This window comes from Salvelinus namaycush, unplaced genomic scaffold (genome assembly GCF_016432855.1).
Source record: "Salvelinus namaycush isolate Seneca unplaced genomic scaffold, SaNama_1.0 Scaffold879, whole genome shotgun sequence".
Lineage (NCBI taxonomy): Eukaryota > Metazoa > Chordata > Actinopteri > Salmoniformes > Salmonidae > Salvelinus > Salvelinus namaycush.
In genome coordinates, this window is record NW_024061618.1 from 20,152 (window position 1) to 42,669 (window position 22,518).

Below are 22,518 nucleotides of genomic sequence, written 5' to 3' on the forward strand. Positions count from 1 at the left end.
ATACTTACCTGGCAAGGGAGATACCGTGATCAAGAAGGCGGTTCACCCAGGGCGAGGCTTAGCCATTGCACTCTGCTGTGCTGACCCCTGCGAATTTCCCAAATGTGGAAATCTCGATTGCATAATTTATGGTAGTGGGATGCGTTCCGCGCTCTCCCCTGATGTCTTGTTAATGACAAACCGTTGCTTGGTGGCAGGCTTAAGGATGACTTGAGTCAATGCCGACTGTGCTTATGGAGATCTTTGAAGTCAGTTGTGAAAGAGCACTTTGTGGACCAATTCGAAAGGTGGAAACATTTGATTCGTAGCCAAAACATTGTTGGACATTTTGTGCGAAACATCATGTTGCGAAATGCAGCATTGTATTTATGCCACGCTGGTACTTCAATCAAGAGATAGTTGAGAAGCCGACTCTAACCCCCCATGGTCATGATGTGTCATACGCCCGCTTACAATATGAAATTGTCCATACATGCGCTCCTCCTTGACACAGAACAATGCAATAGGTTTTCAACATCCAGAGATTTTGTGTATTTATTCTGGCTAGTAGGATAGCTGCATGGGAAACTGTTGCTGATGATGTATTTGTCAGAAGTCATTGTATTTGTCCGTTTTTTTCCCACAAGGCTGAAATATGTGCCCTCAGCTTTGAAATGTTAGCAAGGTTGGTTTGTATTTCATCCAACTATCTGTGCTAAAAAGTGAATGGCTACAGTATATGTAATTTCTTCCACTTACTGAGTGACCCAAAGTTCAGGCTGCTTATCTAATTGGAGAGAAATTACATATACTGTACCATCACTTTTTAGCACAGATAGTTGGATGAAATACAAACCAACCTTGCTAACATTTCAAAGCGAGGGCACATATTCAGCCTTGTGGGAAAAACGGACAAATACAATGACTTCTGACAAATACATCATTAGCAACAGTTTCCCATGCAGCTATCCTACTAGCCAGAATAAATACACAAAATCTCTGAATGTTGAAAACCTATTGCATTGTTCTGTGTCAAGGAGGAGCGCATGTATGGACAATTTCATATTGTAAGCGCATGGGCGTATGACACATCATGACCATGGGGGTTAGAGCGGCTTCTCAACTATCTCTTGATTGAAGTACCAGCGTGGCATAAATACCATGCTGCATTTCGCAACATGATGTTTCCACAAAATGTCAACAATGTTTGGCTACAAACAAATGTTTCTACCTTTCAATTGGTCCACAAAGTGTCTTTCACAACTGACTTCAAAGATCTCCATAAGCACGGGCAATTGGCTCAAGTCATCCTCAAGCTTGCCGCCAAGCAACGGTTTGTCATTAAACAAGACATCAGGGGAGAGCGCGGACGCAGTCCCCCACTACCATAAATTATGCAATCGAGATTTCCACATTTGGGAAATTCACAGGGGTCAGCATAGCTGGCGTGCAATGGCTAAGCCTCGCCCTGGGTGAACTGCCTTTCTTGATCACGGTATCTCCCTTGCCAGGTAAGTATGAGTTATAGTCATCGGTGGAGGGCAAGTGTCTCCAGTGCCAACATTTTCGGCTAATGGTAACCACTTTGTGTTCCGATAATATCACATCACATCGACCTGCGTTAAATGCCGTTTAGGAATGCACTTGCAGACAGAGTGGTGAAAAAGTAGTTCATTTTGTTTACTAGATTATATCAGTGAACCACTAGATTTCCATCATGCAACACTGTAGAAAAATCACCAATGACGTTTTAATATCTTAACCTGTCTGATATCCCAAATGTATGCGATATGACGAAATAAAATCACATTCAGACACACACACACACACACACACAGACAAATGCATGAAAGCAATTGATTTATTATCGATAACATCTCACATTCTCTTGTACTTTTGATTTACGCCGTAAAAGAAGGGTTGTAATTCCACCATGGAAAACACAGGGCCATCAGACACCAGTCCAGTTCCACTCCTCACCAGCATTATTTCCTTTGATCATTTGAACAGGGCGAGGGAGCACAAAGCACACACAAGCTGCATTCAGTAACAATATTCTTATTTGTCTTATGCAATAAAAGGCAGTTGCTCCCTGACAACACAAGGAACTTTGATTGTATTAAAAGGGCAGGGGAGACTAGCCCATAGAAGCAGCATTTAGTCAATTCAGCATCAAATGCTTACTACAAGGCAGTGTTGCTGATGAAATAATGCCAGAGCACACCCTAGTGGACAAAATGCTTACAGCACCTGGTATTCCCAGGCAGTCTCCCATCCAAGTACTAACCAGGCCCGACCCTGCTTAGCTTCCGAGATCAGACGAGATCGGGGTATATTTTTTTTTTTTTTTTATCTTTTATTATGAAAAAACACATAATATTTACAACATTCAATCAATAATAAAAAAGGATGAACAATTCATCCTTTTACAAAATCAAAAAATCAAAAATAAATAAAATAAAACCTATTAAAAAACACAATCATCCACTAAATCCACTTAATAATGAAATACAAGTTTCCCATTTGACAGAATTTCAATAAAAGTACTCCCCCACACAAACAATTTTTCAAAATTTCCTCCACCGTATCTATATATTATCTCTATATCTCTCTCTAATATGCTCCTAAAAAAACCTTCCACACTCACAATTTTCCCTTCATAATGACCTAAATTCCTTCTTAATCTTATCGCATATCTAGCATGACTTAGTATAAAATTCACCAAATTAAAATTTAAAACTTTACTTTTCCCATTTACACCAAAAAGAAACAACCTCCTCCACTCCACCCCAGTAAAAATCTCTTCTCCCCAATGTTTTACTAAAAGCCCTTTTAAAAACTCGTGAAAGTCTTTCAACCTACTACATTCAATAAAAAAGTGCATCAAATTTTCCACCCCCGTACCACAAATATCGCATTCTCTTTTAATATCCCTATTTATTTGATGCAAAACCACATTTGTAAAAATCCTATTATGTTTCAATTTAAAATCATTGTCTTCACATTCTATAAAATTATATTTTACATTTACATTCTTCCATATTGATTTTACATCCATGTTTGGAAACACCCTAGACCACACTTTCTCCGCAGCAGGACTTTTTATCTCTTTTAAAATACATTTTCTATAAACCATTTTAACTTTTAGCCCTGATAAATCATGTTTCTCCCCATTACTTTCATAATATAAAACTGGTAAAGCCCTAGATCTTTTGACCACCTCTTTGTTTATTAAAATCACCCACTCCCCGGGAATACATCCTAATATTTTCTTGTACATATTCTCCACAGTAGTTTTACTTATTTCTTCATCTACTTCAACCACATTGTCATATATAGCCTGAAATGGAAGAAACCCAGGAATTACCTCATATGCTATGTCACCTATCTGCCTCATCCCAGCCCTCATAAAATATTTACAAAACAACATCATATTATTGCACTTTATCTTTGGATTTAAAAATATCGGCTGATTTAAAATATTTTCTAAACTGGTACATTCATAATAAATATTTGGTAAAAACCGCCCCCAAGCCTCAAACACTTCTCTGTAAAACAAAGGTATATTACCTAACATTTCCTTCTTCATACTCATCAATAAACCATTGTCCCCCATCCTCCCAACCTCCTGCAAATACTCTTTAAAAAACCTTTTCCACCCATAATCCAATTCACCAAATAAATATTTCCGTACCATTTTTACTCTAATTGCTGTTTTCCTTACACTTAAATCTACCAACTTCAAACCCCCCTCCTCATAACCTGCAATCAAAGTTTTAAAAGCTATTCTCACCCCCTTCCCTTCCCATAAAAAATCAACTACAATTTTATTCATTTCAGATAAAACCCATTCTGGCATATCCAAAACATTCATTACATAAATAAATATTGACATCAACAATGAATTTATGACAATTACTTTCCCTTTTAATTTCAAAGACCTCCCCCTCCACATATTTACCACCTTTCTAACTTTATTTATTACACCACTCCATGTCAAATCCCTAGCTTCCATTTCTTTCACCCCTAAAAACACTCCTAATACCTTAAAATAATCTTTAACCACTTTAAAAGGAAAATTCCCCTCATTAATCTTCCCAATATACATTACTACTGACTTCTCCATGTTAACCTTTGCACCCGATGCTTGTCCATATACTTTAAAACACTCCATCACCCTTTTTACACTACCCTCATCTCTAACTGTTATAGTGGTATCATCTGCGTATTGATGTATCAAACTAAAACCTCCTTGCGGAGTCTCTACACAATTTATAAGATTATCTCTTTTAAGAAATGCTGCTAAAGGTTCTACCGATAAAACGAATAATAAAGCTGATAAAGGACACCCCTGTCTCACAGATCTCTCAAGAATAAAAGAATCGGTTAAAACCCCATTACATTTCACCCTACTTTTTGCCTTCTTATATAATAATTTTATCCATCCTATTATTCTATTACCAAAACCATATTTATCCATTACCCTAAACATAAAATCATGTTCCACCCTATCAAAAGCTTTATTTAAATCTATGCTTAAAACAATTCCCCCCATCTTATCATGATTCATTTTATTTATCACATCTCTAATTGTATTAATTGTATCCGCAATATCTCTACCAGGCACACTATAATTCTGTGTAGGTGCTATAATATCATTTAAAACTTGCTTCATTCTATTTGCCAGTATCTTTGCTAAAATCTTATAATCCGAATTTAATAAACTAATTGGCCTATAATTCTCCAATTTTAATTTACTCCCCTTATTTTTATATAAAATCGTTATCAGTCCTGTCACCATAGATTCAGAAATACTATCATTATCCTCCATATATTGATAAACTTCCAATAAAATAGGTGCTAAAAAACTGGCATATATTTTATAAAACTCTGCAATTATTCCATCTACTCCAGGACTCTTATTTACTTGTAAACCCTTAATCGCATCTTTAACTTCAGTCAATGTTATCTTCCCATCACACATTTGTTTATCCTCTACATTAATTTGCACATCCACACTATCCAATATCTCCTTTACACACCCCTCATCCACCTCCCCTTTCTTAAATAAATCCTTATAAAAATTCTGCACTGTTTCTAAAACCTCTACATAATCATTGACAACTTCACCCTTTATATTTTCGATCTCTCTAATATATGTTCTCCTCTGTTTATTCTTCTCTAATCCAAGAAAAAATGAAGTACATTTCTCCCCCTCCAAAACATACTTTGCCTTACTTCTTATAATTGCACCCTTACACTTATCTATTTCATATTTAGTCAATTGTGCTTTTAATTCCAAAAACTTTCCTATATTATAATTAGGTTCACTGTCACACTTCCTCATTTCTTTATCCAATTTAGCCCTCAACTCATTTTCTTCTCTTTTCATCCTACCTCTCTTTTTCCTTGCATATCCTATACTAAAAACTTTTATTTTTTCCTTAACCTTATCCCACCATGAACACTTATCATTCTCTTTCTGCTTATCCTCCATTTCACATGCTATCAAAGATTTAAGTTGTTTCCCATATTCCTCATCTCCCAAATACCCTGCATTCATACACCATATTCCACCCCCTGTTCTTTCCTTATCTAATCCCACTGAAAATGTTAAACCTGCATGATCACTAAAAGTTGTAAAAACATACTTAATATCTTTCATAAAATTCCTTAAACCTTCTTTTACTAAAACCAGATCTATCCTCGTTTGTTTCAAATCCCCTAAAACCACCTGCCTTCTAGAAAATTCTCTTTTTTCTGGATTTTCCTCTCTCCATATATCAATTATTCCTTTTTCTAACATCATCTTCTTTAAAACCCCCCTAGATACATCACTTCTAAAAATAGCTCCTCTTGTCATATCCAGTCTATCCATTTTAACATTAAAATCCCCAACTACAATACAGTTTCCCTCACACCATTTCCCTATTTCTAAAAATAAATCTTTGCGCTCTATTTCAGTATTAGGCGCATAAATATTTATAATTCTAAAAACCATACTCATATATTCAAAATCTACAATTAAAATCCTCCCATTATTATCATTATATATCTGTTTCACATTATCCACCACATCCCTCCTCAATAAAATAGCAACCCCACTTGAATTCCCTCTGCCGTTGTTTACATAAATAAAATCCCTCCATATTTTTTTAACTTCTAAAACACATACATTATCCCAGTGCGTCTCTTGAATACATAAAATATCTGACTTCTTCATTTTTATTATTCTATTAAATTTTCCCATTGTCCTCAATCCATTTGCATTTATTGACATTATATTTACCATTCTAATAAATAATAAAATGATAAAATATAATTTCATTTTCCTCTACCTGTTATCCAGTTTCTTTCCTCTTCCACCCTTTCTCTCCCCCTCTTCCCGCCGCTTTCCTCTTCCTGTATCCTTCCCTCGTTCTTTCAATCTTTTCTCCATCCTCCGTATCCGATATCTCTTCCAAGTCCATGTTTTCCAGCCAACTCACCCTCTTGACATCCACATCCGTTGTGCTCCCCGTATTCATCTCCGTTTCTTGTATAGTCGTTGTGCTCCCCGTGCTCATCACCGTCTCTGGTATTGTCATCAACTCCATAACCCCCTCCATTTCTTCACCCCCCGAGCTACTTGTTAGTGCTGTGCCTTCCCCCAAAACCTGTGAGTCCCCCGTGCTTCCCCCCATTCCACTCCCCCCCTCCTCCTGAAAACTCCCTCTTCTTACTTCTGAGTCCATACTGCTCCCAATTTCATTTATCTTCTGGTCCTTCTTCCTTCTTCCTTCTTCCGTCTCTCCACCCTCCACCACGTCCTCTCCTCCATCTTCTTCTCCTTCTTTCGACAATACAACTGCTTCCTCGAATAGTGTTTGACTCCCCTCTCCAGCCCTAACCTCTCCACAGTTGCACTCCGCCACTCTCTTTCTGCATCCACCACAAAAATTCCTTTCCTTCTCTCCATCACATTCCCTCGCATAGTGTCCTTGATTGCCACACTTAAAACACTTAAATTCCGGGCAGTCTTTAACTATGTGCCCGGGTTGAATACACATACGACACACTCTGACCTGTTTGTCATGGATGACTCTGAAATATTCTGCTCCCTCCAACGTCTCAATTCTTGTAGAATAAGGTAATGATGTCACTTTTTCTGTGAACTTGACCTTGCAGAAACGTGTCCCGTCAACCACCTCTGTTCCTGGCCAAACTCTCCTCCTTATCTCCGAGACAGCCGCCACTCCCCAGCTACTCAGCTTGCCCAGTATCACACCGTCTTCTACATATACTGGGAGATTCATGAACGACACCACCACTTCCTTCACATTAATATCTCTCGCCAGAATCTTTGTATCCTTTATTCTTAATCCATCCATTAGACGTTCTTTTCCTTTTTCATTTCTCATCGTAATTTCGTACTTCTTCTCCCCTTTCATTCGGCATCCCACCACCTCTCCACACACCTCCTTAATTGCTCTTAGTAGTTCCATTGTCGTCACCTTGTCTTCTCCTTCCAACTCAATTGCCACCGTGTATTCCTTGCCATATTTCATTTCTTCTTTATCTTCATTTTTCTTCCGTTGCGCCTTTTCGTTGTCTTTGTCCATTCCGTTTGTCTTTTCCATGTTGTCCGTCATAGTAAAAAAATGAATCCAAAAAACTCTCCCCCAAGCAGAAAAACTGCAAGGGGGAAGACTAACCAAACTTAAAACTATTCAACTGAAGAAAATAATAAATTATATTGCAAAAACCAATTAATTAACAAAAATAGCTCTCGAGCAAACACTCTCCAGCAAACACTCACTCACAGCTCAGACACTCGCACCTGTCGTCACTTCTCCAATCAGGAAATGCGCATTCAGGCTGGTATGGCCGTAAGCGAAGGAACAACTCTTGGTACACCATATAGAGTCAAAGTGAGTCTGATAAACAGACATTGCATTTTCACCAATTAGATAAGCAGCTTGAACTTTGGGTCACTCAAAAAGGGGAAGAAATTACATATACTGTAGCCATCACTTTTTAGCACAGATAGTTGGATGAAATACAAACAAACCTTGCTAACATTTCAAAGCGAGGGCACATATTTCAGGCTTGTGGGAAAAAACGGACAAATACAATGACTTCTGACAAATACATCATTAGCAACAATTCCCCATGCAGCTAGCCTACTAGCCAGAATAAATACACAAAAGCTCTGAATGTTGAAAAACTATTGCATTGTTCTGGGCTAAGGAGGAGCGCATGTATGGACAATTTCATATTGTAAGCGTATGACACATCATGACTGGGGGTGGGGTTAGAGCGGCTTTTCAACTATCTCTTGATTGAAGTACCAGCGTGGCATAAATACCATGCTGCATTTCGCAACATGATGTTTCCACAAAATGTCAACAATGTTTGGCTACAAACAAATGTTTCTACCTTTCAATTGGTCCACAAAGTGTCTTTCACAACTGACTTCAAAGATCTCCATAAGCACGGGCAATTGGCTCAAGTCATCCTCAAGCTTGCCGCCAAGCAACGGTTTGTCATTAAACAAGACATCAGGGGAGAGCGCGGACGCAGTCCCCCACTACCATAAATTATGCAATCGAGATTTCCACATTTGGGAAATTCACAGGGGTCAGCATAGCTGGCGTGCAATGGCTAAGCCTCGCCCTGGGTGAACCGCCTTTCTTGATCACGGTATCTCCCTTGCCAGGTAAGTATGAGTTATAGTCATCGGTGGAGGGCAAGTGTCTCCAGTGCCAACATTTTCGGCTAATGGTAACCACTTTGTGTTCCGATAATATCACATCACATCGACCTGCGTTAAATGCCGTTTAGGAATGCACTTGCAGACAGAGTGGTGAAAAAGTTGTTTATTTTGTTTACTAGATTATATCAGTGAACCACTAGATTCCCATCATGCAACACTGTAGAAAAAATCACCAATGACTTTTTAATATCTTAATTAACCTGTCTGATATCACAAATGTATGCGATATGACGAAATACAATCACATTCAGACACACACACACACACACACACAGACAAATGCATGAAACCAATTGATTTATTATCGATAACATCTCACATTCTCTTGTGCTTTTGATTTACTCCGTAAAAGAAGGGTTGTAATTCCACCATGGAAAACACAGGGCCATCAGACATCAGTCCAGTTCCTCTCCTCACCAGCATTAATTCCTCTGATCATTTGAACAGGGCGAGGGAGCACAAAGCACACACAAGCTGCATTCAGTAACAATATTCTTATTTGTCTTATAAATAAAAGGCAGTTGCTCCCTGACAACACAAGGAACTTTGATCGTATTAAAAGGGCAGGGGAGACTAGCCCATATAAGCTGAATTTAGTCAATTCAGCATCAAACGCTTACTACAAGGCAGTGTTGCTGATTAAATAATGCAAGAGCACACCCTAGTGGACAAAATGCTTACAGCACCTGGTATTCCCAGGCAGTCTCCCATCCAAGTACTAACCAGGCCCGACCCTGCTTAGCTTCCGAGATCAGACGAGATCGGGTGTATTCAGGTAGGTAAGGCCGTAAGCGAAGGAACAACTCTTGGTACACCATATAGAGTCAAAGTGAGTCTGATAAACAGACATTGCATTTTCACCAATTAGATCAGCAGCTTGAACTTTGGGTCACTCAAAAAGGGGAAGAAATTACATATACTGTAGCCATCACTTTTTAGCACAGATAGTTGGATGAAATACAAACAAACCTTGCTAACATTTCAAAGCGAGGGCACATATTTCAGGCTTGTGGGAAAAAACGGACAAATACAATGACTTCTGACAAATACATCATTAGCAACAATTCCCCATGCAGCTAGCCTACTAGCCAGAATAAATACACAAAAGCTCTGAATGTTGAAAAACTATTGCATTGTTCTGGGCTAAGGAGGAGCGCATGTATGGACAATTTCATATTGTAAGCGTATGACACATCATGACTGGGGGTGGGGTTAGAGCGGCTTTTCAACTATCTCTTGATTGAAGTACCAGCGTGGCATAAATACCATGCTGCATTTCGCAACATGATGTTTCCACAAAATGCCAACAATGTTTGGCTACAAACAAATGTTTCCACCTTTTGATTAGTCCACCTTTCGATTGGTCCACAAAATCTCTTTGAAAACTGACTTCAAAGATCTCCATAAGCACAGTCAGATGACTAAAGTCAACCTCAAGGTTTATCATCAAACAAGACATCAGGGGAGAGCGCGAACGCAGTCCCCCACTACCATAAATTATGCAATCGAGATTTCCACATTTGGGAAATTCGCAGGGGTCAGCACAGCCAGAGTGCAATGGCTGAGCCTCGCCCTGGGTGAACCGCCTTCTTGATCACGGTAGCTCCCTTGCCAGGTAAGTATGACTTATACATATCGGTGGAGGGCAAGTCTCTCCAGTGCCAACATTTTCGTCTAACGGTAACCACTTTGTGTTCTGATAATATCACATCACTTCGACCTGCGTGAAATGCCGTTTAGGAATGCACTTGCAGACAGAGTGGTGAAAAAGTTGTTTATTTTGTTTACTAGATTATATCAGTGAACCACTAGATTCCCATCATGCAACACTGTAGAAAAAATCACCAATGACTTTTTAATATCTTAATTAACCTGTCTGATATCACAAATGTATGCGATATGACGAAATACAATCACATTCAGACACACACACACACACACACACAGACAAATGCATGAAACCAATTGATTTATTATCGATAACATCTCACATTCTCTTGTGCTTTTGATTTACTCCGTAAAAGAAGGGTTGTAATTCCACCATGGAAAACACAGGGCCATCAGACATCAGTCCAGTTCCTCTCCTCACCAGCATTAATTCCTCTGATCATTTGAACAGGGCGAGGGAGCACAAAGCACACACAAGCTGCATTCAGTAACAATATTCTTATTTGTCTTATAAATAAAAGGCAGTTGCTCCCTGACAACACAAGGAACTTTGATCGTATTAAAAGGGCAGGGGAGACTAGCCCATATAAGCTGAATTTAGTCAATTCAGCATCAAACGCTTACTACAAGGCAGTGTTGCTGATTAAATAATGCAAGAGCACACCCTAGTGGACAAAATGCTTACAGCACCTGGTATTCCCAGGCAGTCTCCCATCCAAGTACTAACCAGGCCCGACCCTGCTTAGCTTCCGAGATCAGACGAGATCGGGTGTATTTTTTTTTTTATCTTTTATTATGAAAAAAACACATAATATTTACAACATTCAATCAATAATAAAAAAGGATGAACAATTCATCCTTTTACAAAATCAAAAAATAAAAAATAAATAAATAAAACCTATTAGAAAACACAATCATCCACTAAATCCACTTAATAATGAAATACAAGTTTCCCATTTGACAGAATTTCAATAAAAGTACTCCCCCACACAAACAATTTTTCAAAATTTCCTCCACCGTATCTATATATTATCTCTATATCTCTCTCTAATATGCTCCTAAAAAAACCTTCCACACTCACAATTTTCCCTTCATAATGACCTAAATTCCTTCTTAATCTTATCGCATATCTAGCATGACTTAGTACAAAATTCACCAAATTAAAATTTAAAACTTTACTTTTCCCATTTAAACCAAAAAGAAACAACCTCCTCCACTCCACCCCAGTAAAAATCTCTTCTCCCCAATGTTTTACTAAAAGTCCCTTTTAAAAACTCATGAAAATCTTCAACCTACTACATTCAATAAAAAAGTGCATAAAATTTTCCACCCCCGTACCACAAATATCACATTCTCTTTTAATATCCCTATTTATTTGATGCAAAACCACATTTGTAAAAATCCTATTATGTTTCAATTTAAAATCATTGTCTTCACATTCTATAGAATTATATTTTACATTTACATTCTTCCATATTGATTTACATCCATATTTGGAAACACCCTAGACCACACTTTCTCCGCAGCAGGACTTTTTATCTCTTTTAAAATACATTTTCTATAAACCATTTTAACTTTTAGACCTGATAAATCATGTTTCTCCCCATTACTTTCATAATATAAAACTGGTAAAGCCCTAGATCTTTTGACCACCTCTTTGTTTATTAAAATCACCCACTCCCCGGAATACATCCTAATATTTTCTTGTACATATTCTCCACAGTAGTTTACTTATTTCTTCATCTACTTCAACCACATTGTCATATATAGCCTGAAATGGAAGAAACCCAGGAATTACCTCATATGCTATGTCACCTATCTGCCTCATCCCAGCCCTCATAAAATATTTACAAAACAACATCATATTATTGCACTTTATCTTTGGATTTAAAAATATCGGCTGATTTAAAATATTTTCTAAACTGGTACATTCATAATAAATATTTGGTAAAAACCGCCCCCAAGCCTCAAACACTTCTCTGTAAAACAAAGGTATATTACCTAACATTTCCTTCTTCATACTACATCAATAAACCATTGTCCCCCATCCTCCCACCTCCTGCAAATACTCTTAAAAAACTCTTTCCATCCATAATCCAATTCACCATATAAATATTTACGTACCATTTTGACTCTAATTGCTGTTTTCCTTACACTTAAATCTACCAACTTCAAACCCCCCTCCTCATAACCTGCAATCAAAGTTTTAAAAGCTATTCTCACCCCTTCCCTTCCCATAAAAAATCAACTACAATTTTATTCATTTCAGATAAAACCCATTCTGGCATATCCAAAACATTCATTACATAAATAAATATTGACATCAACAATGAATTTATGACAATTACTTTCCCTTTTAATTTCAAAGACCTCCCCCTCCACATATTTACCACCTTTCTAACTTTATTTATTACACCACTCCATGTCAAATCCCTAGCTTCCATTTCTTTCACCCCTAAAAACACTCCTAATACCTTAAAATAATCTTTAACCACTTTAAAAGGAAAATTCCCCTCATTAATCTTCCCAATATACATTACTACTGACTTCTCCATGTTAACCTTTGCACCCGATGCTTGTCCATATACTTTAAAACTACCATCACCCTTTTTACACTACCCTCATCTCTAACTGTTATAGTGGTATCATCTGCGTATTGATGTATCAAACTAAAACCTCCTTGCGGAGTCTCTACACAATTTATAAGATTATCTCTTTTAAGAAATGCTGCTAAAGGTTCTACCGATAAAAACGAATAATAAAGCTGATAAAGGACACCCCTGTCTCACAGATCTCTCAAGAATAAAAGAATCGGTTAAAACCCCATTACATTTCACCCTACTTTTTGCCTTCTTATATAATAATTTTATCCATCCTATTATTCTATTACCAAAACCATATTTATCCATTACCCTAAACATAAAATCATGTTCCACCCTATCAAAAGCTTTATTTAAATCTATGCTTAAAACAATTCCCCCCATCTTATCATGATTCATTTATTTATCACATTCTCTAATTGTATTAATTGTATCCGCAATATCTCTACCAGGCACACTATAATTCTGTGTAGGTGCTATAATATCATTTAAAACTTGCTTCATTCTATTTGCCAGTATCTTTGCTAAAATCTTATAATCCGAATTTAATAAACTAATTGGCCTATAATTCTCCAATTTTAATTTACTCCCCTTATTTTTATATAAAATCGTTATCAGTCCTGTCACCATAGATTCAGAAATACTATCATTATCCTCCATATATTGATAAACTTCCAATAAAATAGGTGCTAAAAAACTGGCATATATTTTATAAAACTCTGCAATTATTCCATCTACTCCAGGACTCTTATTTACTTGTAAACCCTTAATCGCATCTTTAACTTCAGTCAATGTTATCTTCCCATCACACATTTGTTTATCCTCTACATTAATTTGCACATCCACACTATCCAATATCTCCTTTACACACCCCTCATCCACCTCCCCTTTCTTAAATAAATCCTTATAAAAATTCTGCACTGTTTCTAAAACCTCTACATAATCATTGACAACTTCACCCTTTATATTTTCGATCTCTCTAATATATGTTCTCCTCTGTTTATTCTTCTCTAATCCAAGAAAAAATGAAGTACATTTCTCCCCCTCCAAAACATACTTTGCCTTACTTCTTATAATTGCACCCTTACACTTATCTATTTCATATTTAGTCAATTGTGCTTTTAATTCCAAAAACTTTCCTATATTATAATTAGGTTCACTGTCACACTTCCTCATTTCTTTATCCATTTAGCCCTCAACTCATTTCTTCTCTTTTCATCCTACCTCTCTTTTTCCTTGCATATCCTATACTAAAAACTTTTATTTTTTCCTTAACCTTATCCCCCATGAACACTTATCATTCTCTTTCTGCTTATCCTCCATTTCACATGCTATCAAAGATTTAAGTTGTTTCCCATATTCCTCATCTCCCAAATACCCTGCATTCATACACCATATTCCACCCCCTGTTCTTTCCTTATCTAATCCCACTGAAAATGTTAAACCTGCATGATCACTAAAAGTTGTAAAAACATACTTAATATCTTTCATAAAATTCCTTAAACCTTCTTTACTAAAACCAGATCTATCCTCGTTGTTTCAAATCCCCTAAAACCACCTGCCTTCTAGAAAATTCTCTTTTTTCTGGATTTCCTCTCTCCATATATCAATTATTCCTTTTTCTAACATCATCTTCTTTAAAACCCCCCTAGATACATCACTTCTAAAAATAGCTCCTCTTGTCATATCCAGTCTATCCATTTAACATTAAAATCCCCAACTACAATACAGTTTCCCTCACACCATTTCCCTATTTCTAAAAATAAATCTTTGCGCTCTATTTCAGTATTAGGCGCATAAATATTTATAATTCTAAAACCATACTCATATATTCAAAATCTACAATTAAAATCCTCCCATTATTATCATTATATATCTGTTTCACATTATCCACCACATCCCTCCTCAATAAAATAGCAACCCCACTTGAATTCCCTCTGCCGTTGTTTACATAAATAAAATCCCTCCATATTTTTTTAACTTCTAAAACACATACATTATCCCAGTGCGTCTCTTGAATACATAAAATATCTGACTTCTTCATTTTTATTATTCTATTAAATTTTCCCATTGTCCTCAATCCATTTGCATTGATTGACATTATATTTACCATTCTAATAAATAATAAAATGATAAAATATAATTTCATTTTCCTCTACCTGTTATCCAGTTTTCTTTCCTCTTCCACCCTTTCTCTCCCCCTCTTCCCGCCGCTTTCCTCTTCCTGTATCCTTCCCTCGTTCTTTCAATCTTTTCTCCATCCTCCGTATCCGATATCTCTTCCAAGTCCATGTTTTCCAGCCAACTCACCCTCTTGACATCCACATCCGTTGTGCTCCCCGTATTCATCTCCGTTTCTTGTATAGTCCGTTGTGCTCCCGTGCTCATCACCGTCTCTGGTATTGTCATAACTCCATAACCTCCATTTCTTCACCCCCCGAGCTACTTGTTAGTGCTGTGCCTTCCCCCAAAACCTGTGAGTCCCCCGTGCTGCCCCCCATTCCACTCCCCCCCTCCTCCTGAAAACTCCCTCTTCTTACTTCTGAGTCCATACTGCTCCCAATTTCATTTATCTTCTGGTCCTTCTTCCTTCTTCCTTCTTCCGTCTCTCCACCCTCCACCACGTCCTCTCCTCCATCTTCTTCTCCTTCTTTCGACATACAACTGCTTCCTCGAATAGTGTTTGAACTCCCCTCTCCAGCCCTAACCTCTCCACAGTTGCACTCCGCCACTCTCTTTCTGCATCCACCACAAAAATTCCTTTCCTTCTCTCCATCACATTCCCTCGCATAGTGTCCTTGATTGCCACACTTAAAACACTTAAATTCCGGGCAGTCTTTAACTATGTGCACGGGTTGAATACACATACGACACACTCTGACCTGTTTGTCATGGATGACTCTGAAATATTCTGCTCCCTCCAACGTCTCAATTCTTGTAGAATAAGGTAATGATGTCACTTTTTCTGTGAACTTGAACCTTGCAGAAACGTGTCCCGTCAACCACCTCTGTTCCTGGCCAAACTCTCCTCCTTATCTCCGAGACAGCCGCCACTCCCCAGCTACTCAGCTTGCCCAGTATCACACCGTCTTCTACATATACTGGGAGATTCATGACGACACCACCACTTCCTTCACATTAATATCTCTCGCCAGAATCTTTGTATCCTTTATTCTTATCCATCCATTAGACGTCTTTCCTTTTTCATTTCTCATCGTAATTTCGTACTTCTTCTCCCCTTTCATTCGGCATCCCACCACCTCTCCACACACCTCCTTAATTGCTCTTAGTAGTTCCATTGTCGTCACCTTGTCTTCTCCTTCCAACTCAATTGCCACCGTGTATTCCTTGCCATATTTCATTTCTTCTTTATCTTCATTTTCTTCCGTTGCGCCTTTTCGTTGTCTTGTCCATTCCGTTTGTCTTTCCATGTTGTCCGTCATAGTAAAAAAAATGAATCCAAAAAACTCTCCCCAAGCAGAAAAACTGCAAGGGGGAAGACTAACCAAACTTAAAACTATTCAACTGAAGAAAATAATAAATTATATTGCAAAAACCAATTAATTAACAAAAATAGCTCTCGAGCAAACACTCTCCAGCAAACACTCACTCACAGCTCAGACACTCGCACCTGTCGTCACTTCTCCAATCAGGAAAATGCGCATTCAGGCTGGTATGGCCGTAAGCAAAGGACTAACTCTTGGTACACCATATAAAGTCAAAGTGAGTCTGATAAACAGACATTTTCACCAATTAGATAAGCAGCCTGAACTTTGGGTCACTCAAAAAGTGGAAGATATTACATGTACTTTATACATTGCTTACCACAAGGCAATGTTGCTGATGAAATAATGCAAGAGCACACCCTAGTGGACAAAATGCTTACAGCCCCTGGTATTCCCAGGTGGTCTCCCATCCAAGTACTAACCAGGCCCGACCCTGCTTAGCTTCCAAGATCAGACGAGATTGGGAGTATTTTTTATTTTTTATCTTTTATTATGAAAAAACACATAATATTTACAACATTCAATCAATAATAAAAAAAGGTTGAACAATTCATCCTTTTACAAAATCAAAAAAAAAAAAATAATAAAATAAAACCTATTAAAAACACAATCATCCACCAAAACCAATAATAATTAAACAAGTTTTCCATTCGACTCAATTTCAATAAAAGTGCTCCCCCACACAAACAATTTTTCAAAATTACATCCAGCATATTTATATATTACTTCTATATCTTTCTCTAAAATACTTCTAAATAAAACCTCTACACTCACAATTTTCCCTTCATAATGTCCCAAATTCCTTCTTAGTCTTACAGCGTATCTGGCATGACTAAGAACAAAATTCATCAAATTAAAATTAAAAACTTTGCTTTTCCCAGTTAACCTGTTTGGGCTGCAAGCCCGACACCGCCCACAATATGACAACATCCAGCTCAAAGTGCAGGGCGCGAAATTCAAAAGCTAGTTTTTAAAAATATTTAACTTTCACACATTAACAAGTCCAAGACACCAGATGAAAGATAAACTTCTTGTGATCAAACCAACATGTCCGATTTTTAAAATGTTTTACAGGGAAGACAAAATATGTACATCTATTAGCTAACCACGTTAGCAAATGACACCACTTTTCTAACTCCATCAGTTTCTTACTCCATCAGGTGCTATCACAAATTCGACCAAATAAAGATATAAATAGCCACTAACCAAGAAACAAATTCATCAGATGACAGTCTGATAACATATTTATTGTATAGCATATTTTTTTTCGAAAAATGTGCATATTTCAGGTATAAATCATATTTTACATTTCAGCTACAAATCAGAAAGTGCACCGAAAGCAGCCATAATATTTACAGACACCAACAGACACCAACGTCAAATAGCTTATTACTCATCATAAAACATTTCCGAAAAATATATAGTTTGCAGCAATTGAAAGATAGGCAACTTGTGATTCCAAACAATATTTCCGATTTATTAAATGTTTTACAGCGAAAACAAAATGTATCGCTATATTAGCGTAGCCACAATAGAGACACACATTTGGGCGCCCACGACCCGTTCACTGCACGACAGATATATGAAATAACATCATAAAATGAGTCTTACTTTGGCTGATCTTTCATCAGAATGTTGAAACAGGCGTCCTCTGTCCAGATGAGTCGTTGTTTCGTTTCAGAATGAGAAATATCCCTGTTCATTTAGCATTTCCAGTAGCCGTGGTCCAACGTAAACACAGTCATACGACGGAACACGGCAAAACTCCCGAATAAAGTTTCAATAATCTGATTAAACTATATTGAAAAAACATACATTACGATGATATGGTCACATATATCCAAAAAAAATCGAGCCGGAGACGTTAGCCGTTCGTTAGGAAGGCAAAACAGAAGTCCATCCCACTTCCTTCAGAATACCGGAAGTGGGCGCTCAGGTCAAAGAAATAGGTTTTTTTCCACCACAGACCAAGAGGAGCAAAAAATTTCTTCTCTGACATCCTCTTTACACCAATAGGAAGGCGTATAGACTGTCAGCAGACTCCTAGGTGTTAAGACCATATATAGGCATCAGATTGAAAAGAGCATAGATTTCTGACATTTCACTTCCTGGTCAGGAAAAGTGCTGCAGAAGGACTTGTGTTTCACTCAGAGAAATAATTCCAACTGTTTTAGAAACTAGAAAGTGTTTTCTATCCAAAAAGAATAATAATATTCATATTGTACGAGCAAGATTTGAGTAGGAGGCCGTTTGAAATGGGCACGATTTCACTGGCTACTCAACACTTTGCCTTGCAGCCATAAGAAGTTAAACCAAAAAGAAACAAGCTCCTCCACTCAACCCCAGCAACAATCTCTTCTCCCCACTGTTGTACTAAAATCCCCTTTAAAACTTATGAAACTCTTCTAATCTACTACATTCAACAAAAAAGTGCATCAAATTTTCCACCCCCGTACCACAAATATCACATTCTCTTTTAATATCCTATTTATTTGATGTAAAACCACATTTGTAAAAATCCTATTATGTTTCAATTTAAAATCATTGTCTTCACATTCTATAAATTATATTTTACATTTACATTCTTCCATATTGATTTACATATTTGAAACACCCTAGACCACACTTTTCCGCAGCAGGAGTTTTTATCTCTTAAAATACATTTTCATAAACCATTTTAACTTTAACCTGACAAATCATTTCTTCCCATTACTTTCATAATATAAAACGGTAAACCCTAGATCTTGACCACCTCTTTTTTATTAAAACACCCACTCCCCGGAATACATCCTAATATTTCTTATACATTTCTACAGTAGTTTACTTATTTCATCATTCTTCAACCACATTGTCATATTGCCTGAATGGAAGAAACCCGGAATTACCTCATATAAGATGTCCCAATCTGCCTCATCCCAGCCCTCATAAAATATTTACAAAACAACATCATTATTATACTTATCTTGGATTTAAAAAATGGCTGATTTAAAATATTTTCTAAACTGGTACATTCATAATAAATATTTGGTAAAAACGCCCCCAAGCCTCAAACACTTCTCTGTAAAACAAAGGTATATTACCTAACATTTCCTTTTCATACTCATCAATAAACCATTGTCCCCCATCCTCCCAACCTCCTGCAAATACTCTTAAAAAATTTTCCACCCATAATCCAATTCACCAATAAATATTTCCGTACCATTTTACTCTAATTGCTGTTTTCCTTACACTTAAATCTACCAACTTCAAACCCCCCTCCTCATACCTGCAATCAAAGTTTTAAAAGCTATTCTCACCCCCTTCCCTTCCCATAAAAAATCAACTACAATTTTATTCATTTCAGATAAAACCCATTCTGGCATATCCAAAACATTCATTACATAAATAAATATTGACATCAACAATGAATTTATGACAATTACTTTCCCTTTTAATTTCAAAGACCTCCCCCTCCACATATTTACCACCTTTCTAACTTTATTTATTACACCACTCCATGTCAAATCCCTAGCTTCCATTTCTTTCACCCCTAAAAACACAATACCTTAAAATAATCTTTAACCACTTTAAAAGGAAAATTCCCCTCATTAATCTTCCCAATATACATTACTACTGACTTCTAACCTTTGCCCGATGCTTGTCCATATACTTTAAAACACTCCATCACCCTTTTTACACTCCTCATCTCTAACTGTTATGTGGTATCATCTGCGTATTGATGTATCAAACTAAAACCTCCTTGCGGCGTCTCTACACAATTTATAAGATTATCTCTTTTTAAGAAATGCTGCTAAAGGTTCTACCGATAAACGAATAATAAAGCTGATAAAGGACACCCCTGTCTCACAGATCTCTCAAGAATAAAAGAATCGGTTAAAACCCCATTACATTTCACCCTACTTTTTGCTTCTTATATAATAATTTATCCATCCTATTATTCTATTACCAAAACCATATTTATCCATTACCCTAAACATAAAATCATGTTCCACCCTATCAAAGCTTTATTTAAATCTATGCTTAAAACAATTCCCCCCATCTTATCATGATTCATTTTATTTATCCAATCTCTAATTGTATTAATTGTATCCGCAATATCTCTACAGGCACACTATAATTCTGTGTAGGTGCTATAATATCATTAAAACTTGCTTCATTCTATTTGCCAGTATCTTTGCTAAATCTTATAATCCGAATTTAATAAACTAATTGGCCTATAATTCTCCAATTTTAATTTTACTCCCCTTATTTTTATATAAAATCGTTATCAGTCCTGTCACCATAGATTCAGAAATACTATCATTATCCTCCATATATTGATAAACTTCCAATAAAATAGGTGCTAAAAAACTGGCATATATTTTATAAAACTCTGCAATTATTCCATCTACTCCAGGACTCTTATTTACTTGTAAACCCTTAATCGCATCTTTAACTTCAGTCAATGTTATCTTCCCATCACACATTTGTTTATCCTCTACATTAATTTGCACATCCACACTATCCAATATCTCCTTTACACACCCCTCATCCACCTCCCCTTTCTTAAATAAATCCTTATAAAAATTCTGCACTGTTTCTAAACCTCTACATAATCATTGACAACTTCACCCTTTATATTTTCGATCTCTCTAATATATGTTCTCCTCTGTTTATTCTTCTCTAAATCCAAGAAAAAATGAAGTACATTTCTCCCCCTCCAAAACATACTTTGCCTTACTTCTTATAATTGCACCCTTACACTTATCTATTTCATATTTAGTCAATTGTGCTTTTAATTCCAAAACTTTCCTATATTATAATTAGGTTCACTGTCACACTTCCTCATTTCTTTATCCAATTTAGCCCTCAACTCATTTTCTTCTCTTTCATCCTACCTCTCTTTTTCCTTGCATATCCTATACTAAAAACTTTTATTTTTTCCTTAACCTTATCCCACCATGAACACTTATCATTCTCTTTCTGCTTATCCTCCATTTCACATGCTATCAAAGATTTAAGTTGTTTCCATATTCCTCATCTCCCAAATACCCTGCATTCATACACCATATTCCACCCCCTGTTCTTTCCTTATCTAATCCCACTGAAAATGTTAAACCTGCATGATCACTAAAAGTTGTAAAAACATACTTAATATCTTTCATAAAATTCCTTAAACCTTCTTTTACTAAAACCAGATCTATCCTCGTTTGTTTCAAATCCCCTAAAACCACCTGCCTTCTAGAAAATTCTCTTTTTTCTGGATTTTCCTCTCTCCATATATCAATTATTCCTTTTTCTAACATCATCTTCTTTAAAACCCCCCTAGATACATCACTTCTAAAAATAGCTCCTCTTGTCATATCCAGTCTATCCATTTTAACATTAAAATCCCCAACTACAATACAGTTTCCCTCACACCATTTCCCTATTTCTAAAAATAAATCTTTGCGCTCTATTTCAGTATTAGGCGCATAAATATTTATAATTCTAAAAACCATACTCATATATTCAAAATCTACAATTAAAATCCTCCCATTATTATCATTATATATCTGTTTCACATTATCCACCACATCCCTCCTCAATAAAATAGCAACCCCACTTGAATTCCCTCTGCCGTTGTTTACATAAATAAAATCCCTCCATATTTTTTTAACTTCTAAAACACATACATTATCCCAGTGCGTCTCTTGAATACATAAAATATCTGACTTCTTCATTTTTATTATTCTATTAAATTTTCCCATTGTCCTCAATCCATTTGCATTTATTGACATTATATTTACCATTCTAATAAATAATAAAATGATAAAATATAATTTCATTTTCCTCTACCTGTTATCCAGTTTCTTTCCTCTTCCACCCTTTCTCTCCCCCTCTTCCCGCCGCTTTCCTCTTCCTGTATCCTTCCCTCGTTCTTTCAATCTTTTCTCCATCCTCCGTATCCGATATCTCTTCCAAGTCCATGTTTTCCAGCCAACTCACCCTCTTGACATCCACATCCGTTGTGCTCCCCGTATTCATCTCC

The 22,518-nt window shown here is 36.7% G+C and overlaps 5 non-coding genes across 5 annotated transcripts; 1 reads left to right on the forward strand and 4 right to left on the reverse strand.

The window, feature by feature from the left end:
* Positions 1-160, forward strand: LOC120043200. The gene has a single exon (XR_005476353.1). It is a non-coding gene; the product is annotated as a U1 spliceosomal RNA (small nuclear RNA).
* Positions 161-1,333: 1,173 nt separating this feature from the next.
* LOC120043201 lies at positions 1,334-1,498 on the reverse strand. Its single transcript, XR_005476354.1, has one exon. It is a non-coding gene; the product is annotated as a U1 spliceosomal RNA (small nuclear RNA).
* Positions 1,499-8,520: 7,022 nt separating this feature from the next.
* LOC120043197 lies at positions 8,521-8,685 on the reverse strand. The gene has a single exon (XR_005476351.1). It is a non-coding gene; the product is annotated as a U1 spliceosomal RNA (small nuclear RNA).
* Positions 8,686-9,408: 723 nt separating this feature from the next.
* LOC120043194 lies at positions 9,409-9,527 on the reverse strand. Its single transcript, XR_005476348.1, has one exon. It is a non-coding gene; the product is annotated as a 5S ribosomal RNA (ribosomal RNA).
* A 666-nt stretch (positions 9,528-10,193) lies between these two features.
* On the reverse strand, positions 10,194-10,357 carry LOC120043196. Its single transcript, XR_005476350.1, has one exon. It is a non-coding gene; the product is annotated as a U1 spliceosomal RNA (small nuclear RNA).
* Positions 10,358-22,518: the final 12,161 nt, after the last annotated feature.